This window comes from Physella acuta, unplaced genomic scaffold (genome assembly GCF_028476545.2).
Source record: "Physella acuta isolate Inbredline_101_S28 unplaced genomic scaffold, ASM2847654v3 ptg000748l, whole genome shotgun sequence".
Taxonomy (NCBI): Eukaryota; Metazoa; Mollusca; class Gastropoda; family Physidae; genus Physella; species Physella acuta.
Genome location: NW_026732266.1, coordinates 44,461 through 61,202, shown reverse-complemented (window position 1 = coordinate 61,202; position 16,742 = coordinate 44,461). Strand labels below are relative to the sequence as shown.

The window sequence follows — 16,742 nt, the reverse complement described above, 5'->3', positions numbered from 1 at the left end:
GAGAAACTACGACTTAGCGGCGATGTTTTGATGGTACTGCGCATGCGTGTGTTTACAACCGCAGAACCCTAACACCAACCCTAATCCTATCCTTAACCCTATCCCTAACCCTAGCCCTAATCCTAACCCTAGCCCTAATCCTATCCCTAACCCTAGCCCTAACCCTATCCCTAATCCTACCCCTAACCCTCATTCTAGCCCTAACCCTAGCCATAGGTCACTGCGCATGCGCAGAACTATCTTTTGCCGAAAAATCTTATTCCGAGTAGACACTTCGAAATAAAATACGCGCTCTTTTGATATTTATTCTCATTATCTAATATCCACAGTGTTATCTGTCTACGTGTTTATCGCTTATTTTTACTACATCAAATAAGATCAAAGATAATTTTAGATAATTGAGTTATCTCTCTTACATAAATAACATTAGTAGTTGACTAGGATTTTAGAAAAGTAATATTTACGTGAACAACGATAGTCTATTTCTTTACCGTATTCTTACATTCTAACCCTACTCACACTTAGCCGGTTTACCTTTTAGATAGTAATTAAATGCTTTGGAAATGCATAGACTATGACATTTTTCAAACTGCGATCTCATTCTTTTTACTTTCTCGTATATACGAAGTATAGAGAAAGTCTTGTAATCGTGCAAAAAAAAAAAATCGAGATTTTTGCAAATCTCGACGTTTTACATCTCACTGATACGGAAAAACATAATTTTGCAATCTTGTCCGTATGTCTGTGTGTCCGTGTGTGTGTGTGTGTGTGTGTGTGTGTGTGTCCGTGTGTAAACACGATAACTTGAGTACCGTTACAGCTAGGTTGATGAAATTTCATATACAAGTATTATATCAAAATCGTAGATCCGTATCAACTTTTGAGCGATTTCGGATAACCGGAAGTGGTACTTTTTCTACTTTGAATTTTTCAAAAGCCTATAACTTGAGTACTATTTCAGATAGTTAAATGAAATTTCACATGTAAGTAAAAGATCTAATTCTCTACCTTCTGTTAAATTTTGAGTAATTTCCGTTGACCGGAAGTAGTACTTTACGCTACTTCCGATTTCTCAAAAACTAATGTAAATTTATAAAGTACTAATACTATTGCGCACTATTATACACACCTTTATTAGGCGTTCGCTTGGTGCGCAATTGTTTTTTACTGAGATTCTATTCTATTTTTAAAAGTTTCAGTATTTAAAATGGATTAAAGATCATAACTATATCCCCAGTTACCATCCCCTGTTGTTTTATATAAGAATATTCGAGAAAGTTTAGGGGAGATCACTACCGGTTTATTTTTTTCATTGTGTACACTCGCTATAGATCTACATTAAATTGAGTACTGCTTCTTCTTCGTTCTTAATAATCATGTCCCATTGGACGATCATACGACAAGAAAAACATTGCAGTGTAATTTTTTTTAATGGGATCTTTTGGAGTCTAAACTGCGAGTAGGTCCTAAAATTGCTAAGCATTTAATGATTCTTATGTAAGGGATCTACTATTAATTGCGGCCACGAAAATAGGAATTTAATAATACTACACCAAAAACGCGTCCACAAAAGTACGACTCCCTTTTCAAATAATAGAATAACCCTGCAAAAAAAAAAAAAAAAAAAAAAAAAAAAACCGAAAAGTTTGTGATATAGAAGGAAGTCAGGAAGAGGAGAAGGGGAGATAAACTGACCGACATGACTCAAAAGTAGGTCAAAGCTTTCATCCGATGACTACGTTACTATTTGATTCCTCCCTCCCCCTCCCCCCCTCCCCCTGGGTCCCTTGCATCAGGCTGTGCATGATTGCAGTGTGTGTGTGGGAGGGGGGGGGGGGGGTGGCGATCTGGTATCACAGTATCAGTCACCATTGCTGTAAAAGCCCAATGCCGCCACGCGCAGCCCACAGTCCTATCCGGACGAGCGCCAGTCACGGTCTCTCAGGAGAGGAAGCGCGCGCAGCGTCGCCGCGCAGATGGTATGGATTACACTGTCTAGCTCGTGAAGGTAATTTCTCATGTTACAGTTGTTTTTTTTTTTTTTTTACAGCTAATGGCTGCTCAATAATCTACGAGTATTGATTTTTGTTTTCATTACTGATTTTCTATGTGTTTGCATTATTATTCTGATAAATAACATCAATTAGACTGAAATAAAAAGACCGATAGTTTTTTTTTTTTTTAATAAATTCATCATGACATTACATTGATATCTTATATAGCTCTTAATTAACTAAATTGTATGACTTGGTCTATATATCGTATAATGTATTCCCAATGTACTACGTATTGATATATATAATGTGAAATTATTGTGGAAACAATTTTTCTTTGCAAAGTTTTATAATCACTGCATTTCTAGCCTATATCGAGTAATTTAATAAACAGGATTAATTTCCACTAATACACACTAAAGCAAGTCAATAAAGTGAACGTTATGCAACCATAGCCACTGATGAATCGATTTTCTTTTACTCTCATACCTGTTCGCTCGACACTCGCTACATTCGAATGGATGTAGGGAGGGTGTCGAGGGGTGGGGAGATGTGGGGTGGGGATGATGGTGATGTGGGGTGGGAGGGTGACAGGATATTTACCACAAACACAGCTATTTAAAAGAAAAAAAAACTTATGTCTAAGACTATTTCCTTGGGCTCTCTGTTAGATATACCAAACGCAACCCAACCCAACCCTTTAAATCAGTTCTTATAGCTTGAATATATATATATATATATATATATATATATATATATATATATATATATATATATATATATATATATATATATATATATATAGGTAAAAAAATTTACGTCTAAAAAAAGGTTACGTCCTTCCCTAATGTCAAAAAGTGTAACTTTGTCATTGTATTTATGTTTGATATAAACGTGTGCCTTTGCATTTGAAAGGGTAAAAGTGAGCGACATTATTAGACAGGGACTTGGCACTACGTGCGACATTTGATTGGGGTATTTAAACTTAGCAATCTTCGATCGAGAAATGCTAAATATAGCATCACAGCCTGTTGACTCGATTAATCTCTAGCCTGAAAAGTAGCAATAATATGTGTTTATTGTCTTGGTTTAACAATATTATGAGAATATGTTACATTTCAGAAGAGTCATGAATAGAGGGCGGGTTGAGGGGGTGGGGATAAACGAGTAAATTATGTATATACTGATGACTGATAAGGTTTGTTGGTAAAAATGTTTAACTGGAAAACTTCTTTTGTCAAATCTACTGCCACAGTGACATCCCACTGTCACACTGACATCCCACTGCCATACTGCAATCTTTTTTCTACTTCAATCTGGCAAAGTGGAGAACCAATCAATATTGTCCTGGCTACCTACCCGTACTTAGTAGCTAGAGTTGATGATGTATCTAAGCAACATCCGTTTGATGGAAGTATTGCATTGCTGATGAATTATTCGTTTCGTCGATTTCTGCCAGTCCAAAGTCGATTCTCACTTTCTTGAACGCATTATGTAACAAGACGCCCATCATAATTTCTTTCAATAGTTGCTTGCGTCCGTTTAAGAATTAATTAGGTGCAAGAATGATTTTGTTCAAAAAATGATTGCTTTTAGAAATTTGATTACGTTTATGATTTAAATACGTTTGTAAATTATTTACGTCTAAGAACTAATCTCTTTTAAAGTAGACTAAAAAAAAAAGAATAATCGCGTTCACAAAATTCATTGTGTTTATAATTTAGTCTTTTTCTAACCTCTGTTTAAAAAAGCTAATGGCGTTTTAGAAACTGATTGCAATTTAATGTTTGTGCGTGTTTACTAAAGTCGTTTTAAAAAGCCAAAACCATCTGAGTTGGCGCTGAATTATTTAAAAGGCACTAAAAAGACTGGCTTTGTGTGGAATGTTTACATTTGAGTGATTGAATCGAATTCGAGACAAAGACAAGTAGCGTGTTGACAAAATCCTGTAGACACTGGTGTCAAGGTCATTTAGTCTCTGACATTGGTGAAACTACTTTTTATAAAAGCAATTTGGGATTTTTAAAAATGTCGTACTTTATAAAAAAAAATTAAGTATAAAGTTTTTAAAAAAAATATTCATTTAAATTTTCTACCTTTTTAAAGTGATAAAAGCCAAGATATCTTGACTTTTAAATAGGAAAAGTAAACTACGAAACTTTAAAACATGTTCATGGGTAGATCGTTTTGACAAAGTTACCCTTGACATTACGGTCAAGTAGGCAATAGAAATAGAGATCAACAATTTTTTTTGAGATGTTGGCATATGAAAGGATAGTGTGGTCAGCACTATGCCCAGCCGCCTTTACTATCTCTAACGTGAGTTAGGTACCCATCACAGCTGGGTTGACATGATCTGAACCACTTTCTTTCAGGCATCTCTTTCGTGAGGGGAGCAACCCCTCTGGATAAATAGAAAAAAATTATATATATATATATATATATATATATATATATATATATATATATATATATATATATATATATATATATATATATATATATATATATATATATATATATATATATACTTTAACCAGGGGTGCGCGTCGTCCTCCCCCAAATTTAATTGATTCCCCCTTCTCCAGAGAAAAATGACTGCACCTCGACCCCATTGCATGCAGACAAACAAACCTTTCTCTTTAAAAAATAAAAAAAAAACAAAATTAAAAAAAAAAAACCCAAAAAAAACCTTCCTATGGATACTTTATTTTTAGGAAGTTCAAAGTTCAGTAACTAGGTATGGGTTAACGCGGCTCTGTAAGGGGAGATAACTCTTGCTACGTGAAGGTCATTGATCCCCCTCCCCCCACCCCCACACCTCTCCACTGTTGCATTTATAAGAGTAGCTGCCGTTGTGCAGTCAACAGCAACCGTCACCACCCCCACAACAACACAGCTTTGAGCCCTTGCGTCAGTCGAAAATGCCCGTCACGGCTCACTGCGCATTGAGTTGATGAACGTTGGCTCCTAGTTGGTCGAGTTGCGAACAACTCTATCACGGCAACGTTTTTGGCTCAATAGATCAGTCCTTGGCTGATTTAAAAATAGAGGATGGGATTCGTGTTTAAAAACAAACAACAAAAACAAGTTTTTTTTTTTGGTCATTTAAGGAAAATGGTGAGAGGAGGGGGGGGGGCACACGGACCCACCTCACTGTGTGACCGTTTAGGTTTTATATATAGGCCCCTACTTATTTAAAATGGAATGACGGTAGGCGGAATAGGGCTGGTAAGTAGGTTACCAACCAGTTCTACGGCTCAATAAAACCTGCATGAGCCATAGAACTGGCTGGTGACCTACTTACCAGCCCTATTGCTGGAAGGAGTAAAAGTCTTAGACATTAGTCGGAGCAGACGCACTTGTATTAAAAATTGCGAGACTAGAGAAAAGCAAAGTGTGGGAGGGGGGAGGTGGGAGGGGTCTCCCCAAGGGTACTTTTAAAACTCTTCTGCGGACATGGCGACTAATAAACCCTGTTGTAAACTAACGCCTATGCTTATATTTATTTACGTCTATAAAATTAGCGTCTTTCTTGTAACTGGATCAAATCTATTTGGACGCTTGCGTACACACCTCATACGTGCTGTATAGTGCACACTGGACGCGTAACAATGGGTGTGCAGCTTTGCTAGCCTGTTGTAGAATGCTATTTATAGAGTTGAATGTCACTGTGCCAGGCAGCACGTACTCTATCTATGTAGTTGTACCAGCTGTACCAGCCTTAACTTTCTCTACGTCATTGTACCAACTGTACTCGGAGCAAGTACTTCGCTACGTCACTGTACCAACTGTACCAGCCGTCCGGTAATCTAGCTACGTCATTGTACCAGGCGGCCCGCGCTCTATCTACGTCCCCGTACCAACTGTACTGGGAACAAAAGTACTTCGCTACGTCACTGTACCAACTGTGTGCCGGACAGGACGTACTGTAGCAACGCCATTGTTTAGTTCTTCGTTTTAAATCAATGCCCAGTGCAATTAGCAAAATGTTCCCTGAACTATTAATTACATTTTTAGGTTTTATTGATTCGTCGTACCCGCACTTTTTATACAATGAAAATAATTACCGATACTTTAAACCCTTGGGGATGTTAGGCTAATAGTTGTAGTTAGGCTTGAGCTTAAAGTATCGATACCGATGACACAGGCTTTAGGACTGAAAAAGATAATTGAAACTAGAACCAAGAGCTCGAATATTTTTATTTGAACAGCAATCGTCATTTTGAAAATGATATAAAAACGTATTTATAAAAATAAAAAATAAAAATTTCTTCCTTTCTAATCATGATACCTGACCAGGTACTCGACTTGTTTGGACTTGCCCATAGGTAAACGGTAACGTCACTATTTCATAGGACGGGTGGGGGAGGAGGGGCAGATGGCTTTGTTAAACATAAATCAAAGTTTCCGGCGTGATTTGAACTGAATTTGCCGGTGAACGAATACATGTAATAAAATACTTGTTAAATCTGTATCAGAACAACTGACACACACTTTTAGCCGTGTTACTCCCCCTCCCATCCCACTTTACCATCGTCACATATCGTCATACAACTCACACCTTGACGTCAGTTATAGACCCCCCACCCCCACAAACACACAAAACACACTGCTATAAATGAGGTATTTGGTTTATTTAAATCCAATACTAATCGTAGTTTAATGTGCCTAATCGTGATAAAGCGAAAAGTCTATTCATGGCGAATTCTAAAGCACTTGGCGGCCTATAAATTGACCTCGTAAGATGTACTTTACCTCGCGTGTTCTAAATTTAGAACACAGTAGCTAAATTAGGACAAGATGGGGGCCTGGAAAATCTGCTACTACTTTATCCGCCATTTCAATAACATAAGTGATAAAAATGTATTAGGTCCTATAAATTACCCTTTCGGTGACTGAAATGTATCACTTATCACTATTATCGTATTAGTGATAAAATTGTATGGCTTAGTGATAAAAATGTTTTGCATATATCACAAAAAAATTTGTTAGAACATTATTGTATCACAATTATCTTATTGGTGATTTACATTTTAATGTAGCAAAATTACCCTTTTAGTGATTGAAATGCATTGTTTGTATTAAAGTTATTAGACTTTTACAAAAACATGTTTACATTTAATCATCTATGTTAGCTGTCCTCATACAGAAAAACACAGACACACACACAGGCACGCATTGACACACACACACACACACACACGCACACAGACCAATACTCAGACACATACAGATACACACACACAGACACACATAGAGACCCATAGACACAGACACATACAGACCTACACAGACACGCAGTCATACACACAGACCCATACACACAGACACACACATACACAGACCCACAGACAGACACACTCAGACACACACAAACACATAGAGACTCATACACACAGGCACATACAGACATACACTGACCCTCAGTCATACACGCAGATCCATACACACAGACACACACATACAGACTCACAGGCACACACAGACGTACACAGACACACACATATACAAATGTTGATAAACATATATTCATTGTATAAAGTATCAACAATACACATATTAATATATATGTATGCATTGTATATAGGACAAATATTACACCACAGACCCTCATCTATGATGTAGTTATTACGCGCGGGAAATGACTTGGTTTTCATTTTTTAACCCGGACTTGACCGAGTTTTTAACCATTTTATCCGACCTGAATTTGGTGGCAGGGATAAAAAAATAACATTTGCGTCAATTAATTAGTTTCTAATGTTGTTTTTTGTTGAGGTTGTGTGGCCATGCCTCCACCCAGAACTGATGTGTACCTAATTCAGCATCTCTTCGGGGGTAGGGGGTGAGGGTGGGGCGAACCCCTCCCCGAAGCACGTCTAAGGCCCAATCCCCCACCCACCCAGAAAGAACTAGAATTTATAAAAATATCATATAATTTTTCCATTATCTGCCACCTCCACCCCCCTAAAAATTTAATTTCGCCCCTCATTCCCGAAATCCCTCCCCCCCCCCGGAGAAAAAATAAGTGCATTAGGCGTGGGGGTGTTTAAAGGGTGGTTGGGCGATTAGCAGGTCGCAAATTTGATGTTGTATATCGTGATCAAAACAAATGAACGTTATTTCCTGCCGTGAACTTTAAGCGGTGATTTTAAATTGTATTCAATTGACAGTGTTGACCCTGACGTAATGCTTTTAAACTATGTTTAGGGCTAATATCAGACGGTAGGTTATGCTTACGCTCGTATGATCCTATCATCGTAGTCTCGCGATCCCATGTCTCTCTCGATGTCCCATGTCTCTGTCGCGGTCCTGTTTGTCAACAGTGTTTCTTCCAGACTTTTTTCTCCGAGGGGGCACTTGAAATCTTCGGGGGGGGGGGGGGGGGCGGTAAACTTTCTTCGGGGGGGGGGTGCGGACACTGTTAAAAGTATATATTTTCCATATAAATTATATAAATTCCATTTCGTTCGGGGGGGGGGGGGCGGTAAAAAAATTTCGGAGGGGGGGGGGGGGGGCTTCGCCCCCCCACCCCCCCGAAGAGATGCCTGGAAGAAACTCTGTTTGTCAATGGCACTGAAGGGCAAAGATAAGGGTCACGATTTCACGCTTGGTTGGTTTCTAGGTTAATCACACCGTGGATGCTGGCGGTTCTAGACTCAGGTCTCGCTCTGGTTCACACAGGTAATCCTGCAGCCGCGTAATTTAACCTGACACGGTTAGCTGCCCTTGTTGGGAGGTTTTTATCAGTTGTGTCTTTGTTTAGATCTAGAACTATGGCGGGTCAAGGTTTGGATTTTTACAATATTATGTTTCATAACCCAAATTATTTTCGTATTTTTTAAAAAGTTAACGGTACCCGTATGTCAGCATTATTATTCACCCATGCCGTGACCATAATCCTAAGAGCACAATAGCCGTACAGACAAACAAAAAATCAAACCAGATACGACAGTATTTTTCCTTGCTGATGTAGTTGTAAGTACATCATTATGATTATTTTTGAGTATCTATAGAAAAAACTTTACCCTCCCCCCCCCCCCCCCTTCCATAAAAAGTCAACTTCACTGCCGGCATCCGGGGCAGGTGAAGTAGAGTTCACCTGTTTCTATGACCTCGGCATATGAAGGGGTACTGTAGTCAGCATTATACCCAGCCGCCCTACTTTCCCTAACCTTAATCAGGTATGCATCAGAGTTGGATGGACTTCCGGGTCAGCAGACGAACGCTCTACTGCCCGACCACGACGTCCCATCATTAAAACCCAGCCCATAAAGTAAAGTCCCCATTCCAAACCTGACAGTAAATAGGGCAAGTGAAGTAGAGTTCACTTGTTTCTGTGACCTCGGCATATGAAGAGATAGTGTGGTCAGCACTATGCCCGGCCGCCTTTACTTACCCTTACGTGAGTTAGGTACCCATCAGAGTTGGGTGGACTCAGGGGCGTTCTACTGACTTTGACCCAGATTCGAACTCGAGACTTACGGTTAGCAGTCTAGCTCTCTACCGCCCCCAATAAACCCAGCCCATACTGATTAAATATTGTTTTGGGTTGTTGAAAAATACTTTTGAAACAGTGATACGCTGACCACAATTAGTTGCTCAGGGATCTAACTCATGTTAAGTAAAGTACAGGCGGTTGTGCAAAGTGCTGACCACACCTTCCCTTCATATGTCGAGGTTAAGAAATATATGAACTCTACTTCATCTGTCCAATGGATCGCTAGTTGTAAAGAGGATCCTTTACTATATATAAAAAAGAACTCCAAAACCATACAACTGCTACCTTGTAGTTTGTTCTTGGATGGACAAAGGCACGTAATACATTATTGTATTGCAGGGGTCTCCAAACTATGGCCCGCGGGCCGAATGCGGCCCGCGAGGTCCTCTCATCCGGCCCGCGGAGATCTTTTTGTCCACGGAAAAAATAAACGTTTGTTAGTGATGGCTGAGGAACTTTGCTCAGAAAAATCACGACAAGCGTGGAAGAAACTGGCCCCCGAACTGAAATTCGATAGTTAATGCGGCCCTCGGACTGAAAAGTTTGGAGACCCCTGTTGTATTGGATGAAATCCTTTCCAAAATTACAAATGACAAAATTTATTTTTTAAAATGTTCACACAATCATTACAATATAAAATTTTCCTACGATGACATTTTATTTTCCCCCAAATAGATTCTTTAGTGCTTGGTTTTTTAAAAAATAGCGCCACACTTCCTGTACGACTTAATTATTGGTTCTCGACCTAGTACAAAGAATGTGGTTGCTAAGGTTTTGAATACATCAAAAAAGTTTATTTTTAGACAACGTCCTTCAATGTTTGACATCAAAGTCACGCGCTATTGTCAAAGTCACGTGGTTATTTGAAAAGATTTTTTTTTAGTGCAGATCAAAATGATAGGTTGAACCACAGCCTGAAGGTTAAGCCCATCAGATGGTGCTGTATGCTTGTCCAGTATCCGTGCTTTTGGTGTCGTTTATAAATGAGGTCATGCACGTATTTGGGTGATCGGTTATGACTTGAAGGTGTGGTGGGGAAAGGGGGGGGGGGTTAAAGGTGTTAGGGATATTATATTTCACCCCCCCCCTCCTCCGCCCCACTAGAATAAGAAGGATGAAACAGGTCCAATATCTATGTTTTAGGCTTTGGTGTCGTTTGTTAATGAGGTCATACACCTAGTGGGGAGAATGGTTCTGATTTGAAAGTTTGGTTGTGTGAGGGGGGGGGGGGGGGGAGTTCCAAAGGAGGTTAGAAACAGAGGCGTAGCGAGGGGGGGGGGGGCGGGGGATGCGGACCGCACCGGGTGACACCATTTAGGGGGGTGACACCAAGGCCAAAAAATAGGAAAATATATAGAGAAAAACTTGAGGTGGGTGCAAATCGAAAGTTTGAGGGAGGGGGGGGGGGGTGCAAATCGAAAGTTTGAGGGGGGTGCAAATCGAAAACTTGAAAGTTTGTCCCCGGGAAGGGTCGCTACGCCTCTGGGGGGTGACATCATTAAGTGCCGCACCGGGTGACACCCGACCTCGTTACGCCACTGGTTAGGAATATTATATTTCGCTCTCAACCCCCACCCCACCCCCTCCCACCCACCCACCGCGCATTACAATAAAAATGATGAAACATCTAGTAAGGAGATCGTTCTGACGTGGTAGGGGTGGTGTTGGGAAGGGGAAGGGTCCAAAGGGCGTAAGGTCTGGTTTATCTTTGTTTCCCCTCTCCTCATGACTTGTTTCCCGTGATTAAATTGACTTTGACAAAGGGAAATAATTCTTCGGTCATATGTGTAGTTTAACCCAATAATGTCCGTTTGATAAGAAGATTGTTTATTTTGAGATGACTAATAAGACGTGCTTCACGCTGTCTTGTTGTTCTATCACGTGTGAGTGCGTGTGTGTGTGTGATTAAGTGTGTGTGTGTTATGGGGTGTGTACATGTGTATGTGCAGGAGCGTGTGTATGTGATTGAGTGGGCGTGTACATGTATGTGCGTGAGTGAGTGTACGTGTGTATATGAGTGCGTGTGTGTGTACATGTGTCTGTGTGTACATATGAGTATGTGAGTTTAAACGTGTGTATGTGCGTGTCTAAGTGTGTACGTGTCCTTCCTTAATCCTCGTCACTCCCTGTGGAGTATAGGGCAACAACAAATCTCCGCCATTCCACTCTGTCCCGTGCAAGCCACTTTAATTCATGCCAGGTCTTGCCAGTAGCCTGTACTTCTTCTTCCATCTCTCTCCTCCATGTTCACAATGGTCTTCCTCTCTTTCGTTTTCCATGCGGGGTCCACTGTGTGTATGTGAGTGAGTGTGTGTTCATGTGTATGTGTGTACGTGTATATGAGAATGTGTGTTTAAACGTGTGTATGTGCGTGAGCGTGTGTACGTGTGTATAGGAGTAGATGTGCTTACGTGTATGTGGGTGCGTGTATGTGTAGGTATGTGCGTGAATCAGTGTGTGTGTGTGTGTGGGCACATGTGTATGTTTTAATATGTGTGCATGTGTATAGGAGTAAATGTGATTACGTGTGTATGTGAGTGCGTGTATGTGTACATGTGTGTGAATGTGTGTGTGTACCTGTGTACGTGCGTGAGTGAGCACCATTGAACAGCCGTGTGCCCATTCATGCAGTATCGACGAGCACTTCGCCTCACCACTCCGTCTCCCTCCACCACCATCTGTCACCTTTTGCTTCGGTTGCTTTTGTCTAACCGTGCTGACAGACTAACCGTACCGTGCTAGCAATCCAACCGTACCGTGCTCACAGCCCAACCGTGCCGTGACGCGCCGTGCTGGCCACCAAACCGTGCCGCGCCGAGCTAAGAATCTAACCGTTTCGTAGAAGAAAAAAGGCGCTGTAGCTGATGGAATATGTGTTTAATGTTTGATGTTAGCTAACAACATTCATTGAAAACGTGGTATTAATTCACAACGTATGGGACGGCGTTGTCGGATGGTAGAACACACAAATGCTGACCTGAAAGTCTCCAGGTCGAATCCCGAGTTCAAGTCAGTAGACCGTCACCGAGTGCACGCAGCTCTGGTGGGTACCTGACTCACGTTAGGGAAAGTAAAGGCAGCTCGGTCTAGTGCTGACCACCTTATCCCTTCATATTCAGAGGTAACTGAAACAGGTGAACTCTACTTCACCTGTCCCATGGATCATAACGTTCGAAAGGGTACTTTACAAGTTCACAAATGGGTACTGAAGCATTCACTTAAATAGTAAATCAAAGTATAAATGTATTACTAAAAGTGAATAAAATAAGAGGGGGGTGGGTGTTTACTGGAACCCAGTTTTTATTTGTTCACAATCATCAACAATCGGACCCCAGGCAACTAATCTTGAAATGGGACCCCCACAGCAAACGTGACCTCGGGCCACTCATACGTAACGGGAAAACAGATTAGGGATCAACTACTTTAATGTCCTAAGCCTCTTGAGATAATCCGACCTGTCTTATCAGTAGATCGTGGGTCAAGCATGTCGGTTACAATACAAACACACGGAGAACTCACGTATTTGATGACATGACAGTTTGCCAACAGGGCAGACTCTCTAGTTTGTATCTTCATACAAAACACTTCCGGTTTTTTTAAATCCACGGTTAATGCCAGATTAAATGTTGATATACAAATGTAATTTAAGAACATAAATTCTAAGAAAACGTAAAATGGTGGCTTTATGATATCTGAAGTTTTTGAAATTGTTAACAAAACACGATACCTACACACCATCGTTAATGACAATAATTAAGTCAAACAGCTTTCAGTTTGCATTTAGATGTAGGGGGCGGGGTGTTATGAATGTCATCTTAGTGTATTGCAAGGGTATGAGAGTATGTTGTAGAATGATTAACAACAGGTTCTGACTGTGTGGTGAGATACGTAAGAATGCGACGTTAAAGAGTAGGATGTTGTTACTGGGGAAGTAGATTAGGATAATCTTCATCAGTGTTCCAGGCATCTCTTCTGCAAGAAACACTGTTCCTCATGTTATGGGGGTATTCGTCCATTACTGGTATTATAATATAATCTTTGTATACGTTGTGAAAGTTGTCGCCCGTGACTATTGAGCCAGTGCAATAAACCAGGGACTGAAACTGTCCGATCCTGTTGAGCCATTTGTAGCAAATCGTAAATCCACGTTATCATGTATGGTCGACCTCGTCTTATAGCCTACTCGCTTCGCAACAAAGTGTGTTTTGGGGGGGGGGGGGGTCGACGCAACAAAGTGTGTTTGGGGGGGGGGGGGGTCGCCGCAACAAAGTGGGGGGGGGGGTCTTCGCAACAAAGTGGGGGGGGGAGGGAGGGTGTCTAACATCTCTCGAACACCCATCATCCTGCCAAACCCACTGAGTTTATGAGTTTATTACCTATTGATTGATTACAAAAAACTAATGTATTAAGGACGCAATAACTTTTTTGAGGTCATAAAACTATTATAAAGTATCAGTAACATCTCGAAGAAACTATGTAAGCCTACATGAATGTATATCTCGCTTGAACATATGTTCCCACTACATACAAATTGATATTCTGATAAAAGTAAATATTTATGAACTGGTTAATATTCATTCGTAAATTATCTTTTCTTATCTAATGTTATTATTGATATACGTCTAATATAGAAAATAAAAAGCGACAGTACATTTTGTTTGGTTTCGAGCGAGAAAGTTATTTTCGAATCGGTTTTATGTCTCTATGTGGCACGATATACAAGCGTAGACTCAAGTACAGTCGAACCCGGTTCTGTCAATGACGCAGAGGTTTGCCAGAAAAAAACGTCTAGATAATCGGTTAACGAGATAAGCTAAAATCAACATGGAGGCAAACATTCATCACATGGTTGAAATTTTTCATTATGCACATGTTTGTTAATAAATGGTAATAAACATTTTTTGTTCTTGCTAAAACCCTTCACTTACCTAACTAAAATTTAAGTTACTGTTTCGAACTTGGCGGTCCAATGAGATAGTTCTCCTGTTTCTTTGATCTCGGTATATGAAGGAACCAGAGTTTCTTACAGGCATCTCTTCGGAGAAAAAAGTCTGGAAGAAACACTGGAAGGAACAATGTGGTTAGCACTATGCTTAGCCGCCTTTATTTTTCCTAGCGTATGTCAGAGGTTGTTTTTTTTTTTAAAGACAACACCGATACCATGATTTGTTTAATGAAGCGATCGGTATGCTGTAAAATGTAACATGTTTACTCGCAACAAAGCTTTTGGTACAAAGACTAATCTTCACCAGCTAGCAGTAGAGATTCACTTGAGTTAAATATTAAAAAACTGCGACGCAACTGCCCAGACCCATGCACGATTCAAATAGCGTTAATATCTTATCTAATTCAATTCTGAACCTCTTTCGCTTCTTTATCAACAAAAAGACATTTAATGCGAAAATTAAATTACGATCCATCTTTACTTTAAACTCAACGAAGAATAAAATAATAATCGATAACAGCTTTGGCAGAAGGTGCACATAAATCTCCAAGGTACTGACAATCAGTGACGTAGGCAAGGGGGGTTAGGGGGGGGGGGGTTATAACCCCTCCCATGGACTCACACCCCTATGTGTGTATATATATATATATATATATATATATATATATATATATATATATATATATATATATATATATATATATATATATATATATATATATGCATATATATGATTTTACACCTATGGAAAAATATTTGAACCCCTCCCATGACCAACTCCTGGCTACGCCACTGCTGACAATGGTAAAAGATATATTTTCAATATAAAATATATCCCTGAAAGAAACTGTTACAACAGGATAGGGGAGTTAACCGAGGGCTGCATAAATGCGTTCGACTGTAGGCCTACTCATATTCTACCTATGAAAGTCGCCTTTAGTTTTATAACCCCATAACATTTTACACTCTAGACTATGTCCTAGGTAAACATTGAACCAAAACTGTGTCACGACCCAGTTTAAAAAAAATAGGTTGTCAGGTAATAAAGATACTTATATATATTTATGACACCATTTAGGGGGTGACACCATTTAGAGGTGACACCATTTAGGGGTGACACCATTTAGGGGTGACACCATTTAGGGGGTGACACCATTTAGGGGGTGACACCATTTAGGGGGTGACACCATTTAAGGGGTGACGCTAAATTAAAAATGTATCTAGTAATAAATAATAAAATAGTAGTCTATTAAGGGGGGGGGGGGCACACCAAAACAAAAATGTTGATGGATGGAAGAGGGGGGGGGCTAGGTCAAAGCATCAGTTCTTTTACCGGGTAACACCCGACCTGGTGACGCCACATACTGTGGACGACGGATTAAGAGCCGAACGGGATTAACTTAATCAAGCGACACGTGTCCTATATGTTCGTATCGAGCTTGAGCGCTAAAAATAATTCACGAGTTTATATTCGGACACTGTTCGGACACGCTACAGGCTCTATTCATCTCTTCATATGCCGCAGCTAAGAAACAAGTGAACTCTACTTCATCTGCCGTATTGGTAGTAAGGTTTGAAACGGGAACTTAATAATTTAACATTAAGACCAAAACGTGATTAAAGTATTAATCAAGATGTGGTTTAAGGTTAAGGTCTAAACTTGAACAAAAGTCAAGCAAGCTACGGTTAAGAGTAAGACAAAAAAATTGACCAAAGTAAAGTAATAATCTAACTTCAGTTAAGATTAAGACATAAATAAACTTGACTAAAGGTTAATCAAACTGGTTAAGATTAAGAACAAAATTTGACCAAAGGTTAATCAAACTGCGGTTAGGATTAAGAACAAAATTTGACCAAAGGTTAAACAAACTGGTCAAGATTAAGACCAAAATTTGACAAAAGGTTAATCAAACTAGTTACGATTAAGACCAAAATTTGACCAAAGGTTAATCAAACCGCGGTTAGGATTAAGACCAAAATTTGACCAAAGAATCTAACCTCGGTTAAGATTAAGACCAAAAACGTGAGTAGAGTATTAGTCAAGCAGTATTGAGTGCACGTTATCTTATTTGACCTAATTACCATCTAAAATCGACGCTACTTATGTTTTTTTTTATCTCTGCGTATTTATGGGGAAGGATTGTTAAGATAGAGAGGAAATTAGGGGCGGGGGTTGGGGTGGGGTTGGAGCTAGAAAGGAGATGAGTTTTGGACTTCTTTGGTCTACAATAGCACGACACTTTTTAATTGTAATACTTTTTAAAATGTTATCGTATGTTGCCTGGTAGTTATTTTTAATTGG

The 16,742-nt window shown here is 39.8% G+C and overlaps 1 protein-coding gene across 1 annotated transcript in view; it reads left to right on the top strand.

Annotated features, from left to right (window-relative positions):
- Nucleotides 1-1,943: 1,943 nt before the first annotated feature.
- The window catches only part of LOC131950264 (uncharacterized), a 36,644-nt gene continuing 21,845 nt past the window's right edge, over nt 1,944-16,742 (top strand). The window contains exon 1 of the mRNA XM_059312343.1: nt 1,944-2,008. The gene's annotated coding sequence lies outside the window, so the exon portion shown is untranslated. The remainder of the gene's footprint in view (nt 2,009-16,742) is intronic.